The following is a 12,742-nucleotide window of genomic DNA, read 5'->3' on the forward strand; positions in this document are numbered from 1 at the left end:
TTCTGAACCCACTTCTGTGAATCCAAACTATCCAATGGCCCCTCAGATGCTGTCTAGAGAACACAGAATAGTGTCCTTATTATTTCTTTATTTAATGTATTATTATTTTTATCCCACAACTTGGCCAAAAGTGCTGCTAGAGTGGCTTACATATAATCAGGCAGTTCCAGATCACAGGCTTACAATTTAAAAAGACACAGCACGCAAGGAAAAAGGAACGTGGAGGGTAGAGGGAAAGAATGAGGCTTTCAGCCTCTATTACTGTGCCAGGGTTCAAGACTCTTATTGAAATAGGCTTCAGGACAGAGCCCTGGCTCAAGTTAAGCATGCACTTGGTAACATTTAGTGCCCTGAAAGGTCGATCTCTCTCTCTCTCTCCCCCTCTCCCCCTCTCTCCTTACCTTCATTGGAAAGAGCCCTTTGTTCTCATAAGGGTGTGTGGCAGATCTGTCAATGAAGCTTACAACGGATGCTCCACCCTTAAGAATAATCAGTGAGCTTTTATCTTTCCATGCCAGGATAAATGAAGGACAAAATATCAGACAACCCTCGTGTAACTCTCAACTTCTGCTAGTGTCATTCAAACTTTCAATGTTACATACAAATGCAGGTGTATGGTGGAAACTTTTTTTTTTTACCGTTCATTATTTAATTTTTAAAACCTGTGCATCTTTAACCTTCAAGACAACCTTGTCTTAATCTGCCTCTTGTCGTTGGTCTGTTCCTTGATGAGCCTTTTGTGCTTGATTAATTAGCAAGCTGGAGTGGGAGCTACTCTCTTAAACAATGCCTTCCTCGCTCGGACTAATTTGTGATCCAGCATTAAATCTCAGTGGGGTGTACTTATCTGCCTTGCCCTGCACACCCTGGATTTTGCTAATTCTTTATGTGAGCAACATTTTGAAAATTCTTTTTTTCCTCCACCTTTGCTTTTTCTTTTCTTTTTTTTAAAAAAAACCTCTTTACTTATTTATTGAAAGGATGGAGACGACTTGCTTTTCATACAAAATGAAACTACTTATTGAATATTCTCTGTTCTTGTGAATTCTACTGATACAATCCAACACTCCCATAGTTAGGGGAGAGAATTATAGCAGACGAAAATGTCCAATCCTTTAGCATAATGAAGTTGTTGTACCACTTTTTTCAGCATTCCTCCCCCTCTCTCTTTTCTTCTTTGCAACATTTCCATTTATGTATGGTGATGGGATTCGGAGTATTGGTACAAACAAGCTGCAAACATATTGAATATGGCAAGCTAATGTGTTACTGTATTGCCAAACAATTCTTTAACAAGGATGAGAGTTGATTTTAAACAGGGATTAAGGATGACACAGGCATCCGGTTGGGGCTCAAAGCTCATCAATTTCTCACCAGCCTCGGTCCCCTGGACACCAGTCTGCAAACCCCCACGTTTGCCTGACTCAGTGTGCATTGCATATGCTGTACATATTTCCAAAATAGTACACTTCAGTCAATAGGTGCAATGTGTACATTTGAAAAATCCATACAAAAACACATATGAATTTCTGGGTGAATAAAAGTTTGTTTGGCACCAAGAGAGAATGAGCTTGGTGGTGGAAAAATGAGAAGCTGGACGAAATCATGTGTGAGAGATTCAGCCATCCATCGTATTAGGCTATACCTCGGAAGTGATAAATTCTCTTTTATACCTGGTTTGACCCAAATTTTCAAACCGGGAGGAGAGAAATTGAGCTTTAAGAGGTTCTTCCCATGACATTCCCATGTTTAGCTTGAACTCCAACATTAATTGGCACCCTGGCAAGCTATCATGTGAGTATACCCTGAAATTTCCTCCTTTGGACAGTTCTTCAGTGACTGTGATTACACTGTTATTGGCTGCATTTTAGGATAAATGGTAATGATTATGAAACACAGCCCTCTTTTTTTTCTTAGTTTGATGCATCAGTCCAAGCAAAAATGATTGTCTGGAAATTTGGTCCCTGAGAAAGTGCATGCACCTGTGTTGATGTCGTATAAAATGCTAGCATTGAAATTTGAATGCCTTGGAGTTTCACAATGCTGAAACCCACCCTGAGCTTATCTCAATAAACCAGAGATGGGCAACTTGTGCCCCTCCCAATGTTTTGGCCTACAAGTCCCATCAACCCTAGCTAGCAAAGCCAATGGTCAGGGATGATGGGAGCTGCAAGCGAAAATCATCAGGAAGTTGACAAGTTGCCCTCCGGTGTAATAAACATTTGCAATTTTGATTCAACCCATGCTTTGCGACAGCTCACTAATAGCATTCCATCTGTTTCCCAAATTCAGAGGTGAATGTGGAATCTTAAATAGCCAAAGTGGCCCCACCCTCTCTCAAGAGGGAGATTTCAGAAGGCTTGGGGGAAACCCAAAAGTTTGTATCTATATATATTTTTAAAGAATCCCAAAAGCATGGTAAGGAGGCTTGAGCATGCTCAGTTCTATGGAATGCTATTTACCTGTTGGAAAATTGCCTGTTAGCAGGAGGATGAAAACAAAGTAGGGGGCTGTATCCTGAAGAGAGGGCATGGCTGACTGACTGAGACAGGAAACAGGACTTCACCTTTTTATTACAGGTCCTACCTGTAATATTTTTAAACTCCTTTTGCCTGTAGCAAGTGACAGTGCATGATGTTCTAATGTAAAGAATCAGAGAGTTTGTGCTGAATCACAGAAATCTCCCCTCCCCACTTCTATCAGACCCCCTGATTCTATTGAGATCTTCTGCCTTTGCTCCTGAATGGTACAGCCATTAATTCTAGGACAGCTACAGCTCAACATGTAACCTCTTCAGAAGAAGTGAGAGGCGTTTTGTGGTCTTGGGCTAATGGTGTGGGAAGTCTCTAGATTCTGGTTCACACAGCATTCGAAGAACTTGACTGCCAGATTGGTTTATGTGCAAGATGAAGAGTGAATTGTGAATTCATCAATCATTCATTTTAATGATCTGGCCTTAGGGAAGCAGGAACACCGAGAGCCATATCCGCGGGCAGGCCAAGCCCTTCCCACTATGGAGCAAAGGAAAGAGAAAGTCAAACAACGTCACTGCTGGGAGCTCATTTGTTCCCTGGGGTTTCAAAGCAGCCCCAGAACTACTCGGAGCCCTGCCTGCCTGCTCTTTAGAGGTAACCAGCTCATTCAGAAAGCTGCAAGAAGGGACTAGAGATAAAAATATCTGCATGTGTGATCCATCTTTGGGGTGTGAAAATATAAACATAGGCTTTGATTAGGGATGGCAAAGAAATTCAGTTGTGGGGTGGAGCTTGGTGAGTTTTCATCAGCTCAGCACCCCCAGACTCCATTCCAGCTTTTGCCAGCTGGCCTGATTCAGCCCGCAGAAAGTTAGGCCAGCTGGTGGATTTTCTGACTTCTTTTAAAATAAAAATAAAAATTGGTTAATTAGACATTTGCACAAATTGCAAATTCTGTTTGGGTAATTTGTGGGAAATTGGGTCATAATTTGTGAAAATTTCATCCATATTGTGCATAAATGTCTATTTAAGCACACAAATTAAAATCTGCAAAAAAAATTCCCAGATTTCTGGAGAAACATACAACTTGGCTTGTAAATGCAAGCCGAGTCAGGAGCACTGCATAAATCTGGCGAGCCTGAAAAGCGCCGGATCTCCCTGCAGCAGACATCCCTGCCTGCAACTATTCATCATTGTGCTTTTTATATTGTATTTTGTATTTGGGTTTTTAGATTGTTGTTTTATTATGGTTTTAATCATGGTTTTAATTTTTGTGAACCGCCCAGAGAGCTTCGGCTATTGGGCGGTATAAAAATGTAATAAATCAAATCAATAAATAAATGTAGAACTTTTGAATTTGTTTTCCAAGTCTGTAAAACATGCATTGTTGAATCAGTCTAACAACGTCATCTCTTGCTCGTCACTTTTTTAAAAAACAATAGCAGCCAGCCCGATGCCAGTGTGACACAATAAATCAAATAAATAAATAAATGTAGAACTTTTGAATTTGTTTTCCAAGTCTGTAAAACATGCATTGCTGCATCAGTCTAACAATGTCATCTCTTGCCCGTCACTTTTTTAAAAACCAGCCCGATGCCAGTGTGACACAATAAGGGTAAGATGTCCCCTATGATGGCCACCTATGAATCACCGAGGGCAGTGATTTGCATAAAATTGGCATATTCTAAGCCATATGTATAGATACAAATTCAGAAAGTACAGAAACAGCTATACCTGTTCAGGTACCAGCTAGCACTGTTGTCTGGAGGCCTTTGCACCACAATTGCAGAAGGGCTTGTGGTGACCAGCAAAAAGATTAGCATCATTCCCATAGAGTTTGGAGGTGATGGGGGCAGGGATTCCACATGCCTGGCACTCACAAAAGCCTGCTCTAGAATTATTGTGGCACCCCGATCAGTTTAATAGAGTAGGAAGCTCTGAGTTCACAACCTCCACTCACCATGGATGGGCAAGCTGCATGGGCGTATCAGTGCTTCTGCACTTAAAAGTGGCTAATGGACCAGGTTGTTAGCATGCAGAGAGTTATACTAAATGAGTGACTGGTCTCATACATGCCTATTAGTTTCACTTGAAATTCACATGATAAAAGAAGTAGGACACAATCAATACTAGGCTTCTAGAATAAAGAAAATCTTCACATGCAGAAAAGTGTAACATTTTGTGACTCAGGCCTGACACAGTGTTCAATTTACATTTTCTCTAGTTCTGGTTTAACAGATGGCACCAGATTAATTATGATGTTTGTTCACGAACTACAATGCAAGTTAGCTGCATTGTCCCCTGCGCTGCTCAGAAGAGACCTAGAATATCAAAAGGTGGGGGAGGGCGGGGACTTGTACTAGATGATCCTGCGAGAATGAATTTAGGAGCAAACCTGGTCTTTGGCTTCTGAACAGATATGTCTGTTTTGCCTTAAGATGATATGACATTCATTTATATATGCTCTTTTAAGTACTTGATTCTTAAAGATGACCCCCATTTTTGTAAAATTGGTCATCAAGGGCTGCTATGTAGGAGGATGCTTGAGGATTTTGTTCAGTCTCCCTTTGGAAGTGAACCAACTTGATTTCTGATTACCTTTCTGATTCTGCTCTTTTCCAAATTTTGCACTGCAGTTTCTGGCTTTGAAAACATATTGAATGTGTATTAAATGTTTTAAAATGTGTTTTATAATATAAAGTGTTTAAAGTGGTGTGTGTGTGAGTGTGTCTATAATCTTTGTAAACCTCCCAGAGAGCTTCAGCTATGGGGTGGTATAGAAATGCCATTATTATTATTATTATTATTATTATTATTATTATTTAATAATAATATAAAATCTTATGATAAAAAAGTATAAAACGTGCATTTTAAGATAATGCACATGTGCAACAATTTTCATTTGGATTTTCATTTTTAAAAATCTATTCATTTATTTTTAAATCACAGATTGATGCGGAAATGGGATAGAACAGACTTATGAGTGAGAAACTGACATGGACCAAAACTATGCTGATCCATTTATCCTTAGTTATATATGAATGCCATGGTCTACCATGCTGCTGTTCTTAGAGCAATCCATGAAAAATGTGTTTTGCACTGAAAAGCAAGCTAATTTTATTTGAATATGACACAAGTCCTGGAGCTAAATGGTCTGGATTAAAATTGAAAATTACATTTATAATACTTGTATCAAACAATAAAATGAATTGCCATAGCCGTAAAGTTCAATAAACAAGGCCACAAATTACACATTGGGAAAAACACAGGAACTTGTCATACTCAGTAATGAAAAACTCGATAGACTCTACCATGAGAAATGAGGATTTTTATTTTGCTACCAGGAACTATGTAAAGCCCTGGTTGGCAACTAGTTTGGGCCATCCATTTGTTTGTTTCTGTTTCATAATTGTCCATTTAAAATAAATACATAAACAGTACAGATTCAGTTTAAAGCAAAATAAAATAGTGATATCAATTATATATTTAATAAAAGCAAATCCCATAGAAAGAGCACGACAGTGCCAACATAATCAGTAGTCAAGGTTCAATCCAGATTGAGCCTGTGGCCAATCCAAAGGAAAAACTGTTTGCCATACAATGGAAGGGCATTAGAGAGTGCATGAGATGAACCTCCCTCAACAGGGAGTTCCAGAGCCTAGATGCGTCTGCTGAGAAGGCCCATTCCCTTGTCTCATCAAAGCAGACTAACAGGATTGATGGAACCCTGAAGAAGGCCCCCACTGATGACATTAACAAGCAACCAACATAATATGGGGAACTAGGGCCTTTCAGATAACCTGGTCCCAAAACATAAAGGACTGTAAAGCAGTGGAGGCTGACAGCTCCGATTTTGGTAGGGCTTTGAATCCATTCTGAGTTTCAGTCAGAACCAGCCAGAACTCTATAGAAGCTCTCTGAAGTGCTGAACCCTGTCCCCAAACTAACTTCAGCACCTCCAACAGCTCCTTTAGAGTTCTGGCTCATTCTAGCTGAAATCCAAGCTAGACTTAGAGCCCCACCTGAATCAGACCCCCCAGCCTCCACTGCTGTAAAGGTCACTGGTTCTTAGATTTCAGTCTGGAAACAAAGTTTTTGGATCACTTTTAAATTGTGATAGAAAGTAGAGGGATTGGCCCTACCTTCTCTCCTTTTAAGGTGGTTGTGATGTAGCAAACCATTACACTAGGCCCGTTGTATATAAACCCTTCTCAGACCAAACACCACCACTTGAAAACCTGAGGGGGGATTAATTAAAACCTTTCCCCTAGCTAGGTTAACAGGTTTAATACAGGATCTGCTCTAAATATATTGTGGTTATAATATGGGGTGGGTGTTTAATAACTTTAAGGCAGGTAAATAATGCCAAGCTGACACGTGGTATTTGGTAGTTAACAAAGTAATAAAAAGTTTATTGTTATTTAAAAACTTTAAAAATATATATAATACTTTCAGTCTTGCCTAATCTAAATTCTCCACACACCAACCACCTCACTGTCTTCACACCAACCCTAAATCCCTAGAATCCAAACTCTTCTTACTCTAGGGTGACCATATTTGGGAAACCAAAAAAGGGGACACCGTGTGTGTGGGGGGGGAAGCAGCTTTCTGAGTCCTGCAGAAAGTACGTTATTCCCCCGCCACCTTAAAGAACCCGATTGGAGTGGAGGAGGGGAAAGGATTTCATTCTGCACCACCACCATCCACTCCAATTGGGGCCTTTTCTATAATGTCCACGAATGACCCCCTTTCCCCTTTAAGACCTCAATTGGAGCTCGGGGTGGGGGAATGATGTGCCTCAAGAAAGCATGTCATTCCCTCCTGCCATGCTAATGGCAGCCCTAAAGGGGAAGGTGTGTCATTCCAGGACATTATTGAAAATTATAGAAAATCCCCCCTGACACCATGGAAAGAACAAAAACCAGGACAAATCCGGGGAAATCCTGACAGTTGGTCACCCTATCTTACTCTACAATTAAATACTCTCTTCACAGGCACTCAAACTCACAGACCTTACAAACTTTACTTTCAGTCTTGCCTAATCTAAACTCGCCACACACCAACCACCTCTCTCTCTTTTCACCCATCCTAAGTCCCTAGAATCTAAACTCTTCTTACTTTACAAATAAAAAAAGAAAAGAAAAAACCTAAAAACACACTCCCCACAAACTCCCAAAACATTTGTTATATACTCTTCTTCCCCCCCACCAATTACATCACAAACCACACCCACTCAGTTCTAACATTCCCTACTTACCAGACATACTAATTCAGACATATACAATATAATCAATTGTGAGGTAACACCACTTATGATCTTATGAATCATCAAAAAAAGAAAAAAAGAAATAAAGAAGAGGAAATACATTGCCCAAAATGAGAGGACAAAAGAGAACAGTTATTTGCATAACATTTGATATACTTATTTATACATATAGATTCAAAATTTAATATAATTATTATAATTTAAACAGAAATACAGTCCATCTCACCACACTGTAGAAGACGGTGACCAGGGTAATTGTGTGCCTTCTTTTTTTAATTATCTCTTACATCTCTCTCTCTCTCTCTCTCTCAAAACAATTGGCCAGTTCAGATAAGGTCGCTAACCCTTCTGCAGCATGTCTAAACCATGGTTAGGAATGGTTCACATGACGTGCTAAAAAAGCTTAACCACCTTGGCTTAGCGTGTCATCTGAACCAGGTCAATGTCTTAAATCGTGAACAAAAGGAGGGACGACAGGGCTGGCCATGTCATGAAGGAAGCTGAGGCAGCTGCCTCAGGCAGCAAATGCTGGGGTAAGTGGGAAACGTTGGTGAGTTGTTGGCAGAGAAAGCTGTGTGAACATTGAATGTGGGGTGGAAGCAGCAGCATCTGGTTGTTCTTGTCTTGGCCTGGCTGGATGGGGAGAGAGAATTTCCTGGAGTCTGTTTGCTTGTAGTGTTGAGTTTTGTTTGTTTGTTTGTTTATTAGTCATATGTATAAACTGCCTTATTTGCTTAAAAGCCATTAAGTTAGTGTACAACCATTTGAAACGCTAACACCTTAACACAGTAAAACACAGCCATTAAAGCTACATGATTTAAAAGGCTAATTAAAAAGATGTGGGCCTGTTGCACAGCTGAGACAATAAGCAGAGCGAAAAAGCCTCCTGGTGAAGGTAGGACTGACACGGGGCTGTCTATAGTCAGCTGTGAATAGACACGCTGTCTGCCAACGGAATTGAACAAAGTGAAAGCCAGACAGTGAATCATCGTCAGGGATGCATACAAAAACCAACTTAGGGAGTTCAAGCAGATTGCTTTCTTTTTTCTTTCGTCCAGTCCTTGTTGTTTTCTTAAGCTTTACAAGGCACCTCATGAATCAGATTCTTTTAGGTAGCCCTTGCCTTTAATGCGTAACCAACTCTTGCTTGATGGAACAACCCTTGCTGCCATGTTTCATTGGCTTGCGTGGTTAAGGGTGCAATCCTATGCATGTTTAGACAGAAAAATGGCTATATAACCAAGCCCACCATGTTGGCTAGAGCATGCTGGGATTTGTAGGCCTTTTGTTTCTGTCAAACATGCATAGGAATGAACCTTAAAAGAACACAGACGAGGCATTAAAGAGGTAACACACAGAGGCCTAAATGTCGATCAAAGTCTTTCTTACAATTGATTTCCTTTTTCTTGGGATCAAGCCTCTAAGATCCAAAGAGCCCCAATGGCAACCTCAAACACAGACATGAAAGCGGTTGCATTTTTCCCTTAACTTGCAATTGCATGTAAAAAAAAGTGTATTTGCTCTTTAAAATCCACATGCTTTAGCCAATGGGGAAAGTGCACATGTTTGGAAGTCATGCATGGAAATGCAGACTTTCCCCATTCGAAAAGCACACTTTTCCTATTCAAACAAAAAGAAAACCAGATCACAAACAAAAATGGGAGTGAGGCAAACCAAGTTCCATAGTGGAGTTCAAGGAATCTTGGCTAGTTCAAGCATGTCTAGTTCTCCCATCCCTACAGGTAAGGGAGTAAAATAAAAACAAACTTGAAGCCTTCCTCTGCAATCCTGTACATACTTACCCAGCAGTAAAGCTCATTTCTACTCAGAAATGAGTAGATATCTACTCAGAAGTAAGACCCATTGAGTTCAGTTCAGTGAGATTTCCTGCCAATAATTAATATAGGATTTATTATTATTATTATTATTATTATTATTATTATTATTATTATTATTATTATTTCTTACCCACCTCTTTCTCTGGACTGAGGTGGGGAACAACATCAAATATAAAAATACTATAAAATATATAAAATTGATTAAAAACATATAAAACTAATACATAAAAATAGCAGCCAGACATTTTAAAATTCAACAGGGTAGGCCTGCTGGAAGAGATCAGTCTTTATAGCTTTTTTTAAATTCAAAAAGACTGTTATGTTGGCGAATCTCTCCCAGCAGGCCATTACACAGTCTGGGAGCAGCAGAAGAGAAGGTCCTCTGGGTAATGGTTGCCAGCCTAGTTTTTGCTGACTGAAGTAAATTCTTCCCAGAGGACCTGAGTGTGCGGGGCGGATTGTATGGGAAAAGGTGATCCCGCAGGTAACTTGGACCCAAACCATGTAGGGCTTTAAAAGTAATAACCAACACTTTATACTTTGCCCAGAAACTAATTGGCAACCAGTGAAATGATTTTAAAGTTGGTGTAATATGGACACCCCTAGGTGTACCAGTGGCCAACCTGGCTACCACATTTTGAATTAGTTGAACTTTCTGGACTAGGCACAAAGGTAGCCCTATGTAGAACACATTGCAGAAGTCGAGCTGAATGCTTCTTGCTCTTCCAAAACATTTTACGGTGCACCAAACTGCACCTTTTCTAAAAAATTATTATTGTATTTCTTATTGTTAACTTGTTTTATTACATGAGCCACCTGGAGAATGTTTTTGATAGGACGGTACGTAAATTAAATGAGTTAATAAACATGATAAAAGTAGGATCACGTAGGATCTATTCATTTCAGTAGACATGGGCTATGTGATCATTAGGTTTTCTCTGCTATGAACTGACAGCATATCAGTTACTTTAACCTGCCTACATTTCAGGGAAAGAAAGAAAAAAACCCTGTCTCTTAATATATTTACCTGCCTGCACTGTTCTTGTAGAAACCAGGGGAGGAAGCATGAGAGGGCCAAACTCGATGTAACAAGGCAATCATGTGCGTCTTAGGCACATGTTTGCCCTGTTCTCATATAAAGTGTGTGTGTGTGTGTGTGCGTGCGTGCATGTAAAACCTACTTTTTATAGGGTGACCATATGGAAAGGAGGACAGGGCTCCTGTATCTTTAACAATTGTATTGAAAAGGGAATTTCAGCAGGTGTCATTGTATGCATGCAGCACCTGGTGAAATTCCTTCTTTATCACAACATTTAAAGCTGAAGGAATTATATTAGAACTACCAGATACAAAAGAGGGCAGGGCTCCTGCAGCTGTAACGGTTGTGATGAAGAGGGAATATCACCAGGTGCTGCATGCGTACAAATGACACCTGCTGAAATTTCCTTTTCTATACAGCCCTGTCCTCCTTTCCATATGGTCATCCTACTTTTTACCCAATAAGGATCATAAAGGGGAATGAAACTCACCCTCTCACCTACCTTACCTCACTTTGCTCAACAGCATTGATCATTGTTATCAACTCCCAGCAAATTTCTGGTATTGTATCCCAGCTTAAAAGCAGGAGAGCACAGAAAGCTAAGGTGGGAGAAGTAGGGGTGCATTTTGCTCCATTCCCACCATTTGTTCCTTTTTCTGCAAGAAGTAACCCCAACTCCACCCGCTCTATACACCCAGGGCAAGTGCATGCTTTACATCCACAGGATTGCTCTGCACATCTACCTTGGCAGAATTTCTCCATCACAGCCATTATTCCGACTGTTCATAAATAATACGCTGCATCTTATACTCTAAATATCTCTGTGCTTTAACCTACCGGTAACTGATAAAGAATAACCCATGCAACCATGGAATTCTGTCCGGTACAATGGAAGAACAATGGTAGGAAACCAATTTAGGCCCCACAGGCACAGTTGTTATTTTTTATTCAGGCTGAGGGTGCTTTTGTCCTGTGGACATCTATATTTGAAGTCTTCTTCTCTCTCTCTCCCCCACCCCAGCCTGAGATTTCCTCCTTGTTCTCCCTACCGCTGATGTCAATTTCCTCCCCCTGCCACCCGAAGGAGGAAAGAGGAAGAAGGGAGGAGCAGGAGGTGAGCACTGTGGCAGCAGAGGAGGGAGGAGGAGGAGGAAATCTCAGACAGGGAGAAGGAAGAGGAAGATGGGCATGGCAGCAAGGAGGAAATCACAGGTGGAGGAAGGGGATGAAGGTGATCGTGGAAGGGAAAGGAGGAGAACTTGGGGTTGAGGGAAGGAGGAAACTGGTGGTGGTCATGAACACACCCAGGGGTCTGGCAAGTGCACCCAGGGGCTGGGGGGATGCCAGTGTGACCCCAAGCATGGGGTTGCCAGCCCCTGATATATTGGGCACCAAAATATAATTATTTGTCGCACCGAATACACACATCCTTGACTGACCCTTTTCAAAGAACAACCTTCCCCAACTTGGTGCCTTCCCAAAGTTCTTGATCATTGGCCATGCTTGCTGGGCTGGATGGGTGTTGAAGTTCAAAATATCTGAAGTGCACCAGATATTTATTTATTTATTTATTATTTATTTATTTATTACATTTTTATACCGCCCAATAGCCGAAGCTCTCTGGGCGGTTCACAAAAATTAAAACCATCATAAAACAACCAACAAGTTAAAAATACAAATACAAAATACAATATAAAAAGCACAACCAGGATAAAACCACGCAGCAAAATTGATATAAGGTTAAAATACAGAGTTAAAACAGTATAATTTAAATTTAAGTTAAAATTAAATGTTAAAATACTGAGTGAATAAAAAGGTCTTCAGCTGGCGACGAAAGGAGTACAGTGTAGGCACCAGGCAGACCTCTCTGGGGAGCTCATTCCACAACCGGGGTACCACAGCGGATATAGCGGGAGGGTGGCATAGAAGGCCTAAGCTCTGGTTCAATTTTAACCCAAGGTAGACCTTCAATGAAACTGCTGTTTCTCCTTCTGCTAGCAGCTGCTGAAAAAGACAATCCTGATCTTCAAGAACACAATCATGGTGAGCAGCTTGACACAGAAGCTACCGAAGGTTGCAAGGAAACCATAACCCATTGGCCAAAGACAACTGAAAGGGAAAACTG

Source organism: Elgaria multicarinata, chromosome 1 (assembly GCF_023053635.1).
Source record: "Elgaria multicarinata webbii isolate HBS135686 ecotype San Diego chromosome 1, rElgMul1.1.pri, whole genome shotgun sequence".
Taxonomy (NCBI): domain Eukaryota; kingdom Metazoa; phylum Chordata; class Lepidosauria; order Squamata; family Anguidae; genus Elgaria; species Elgaria multicarinata.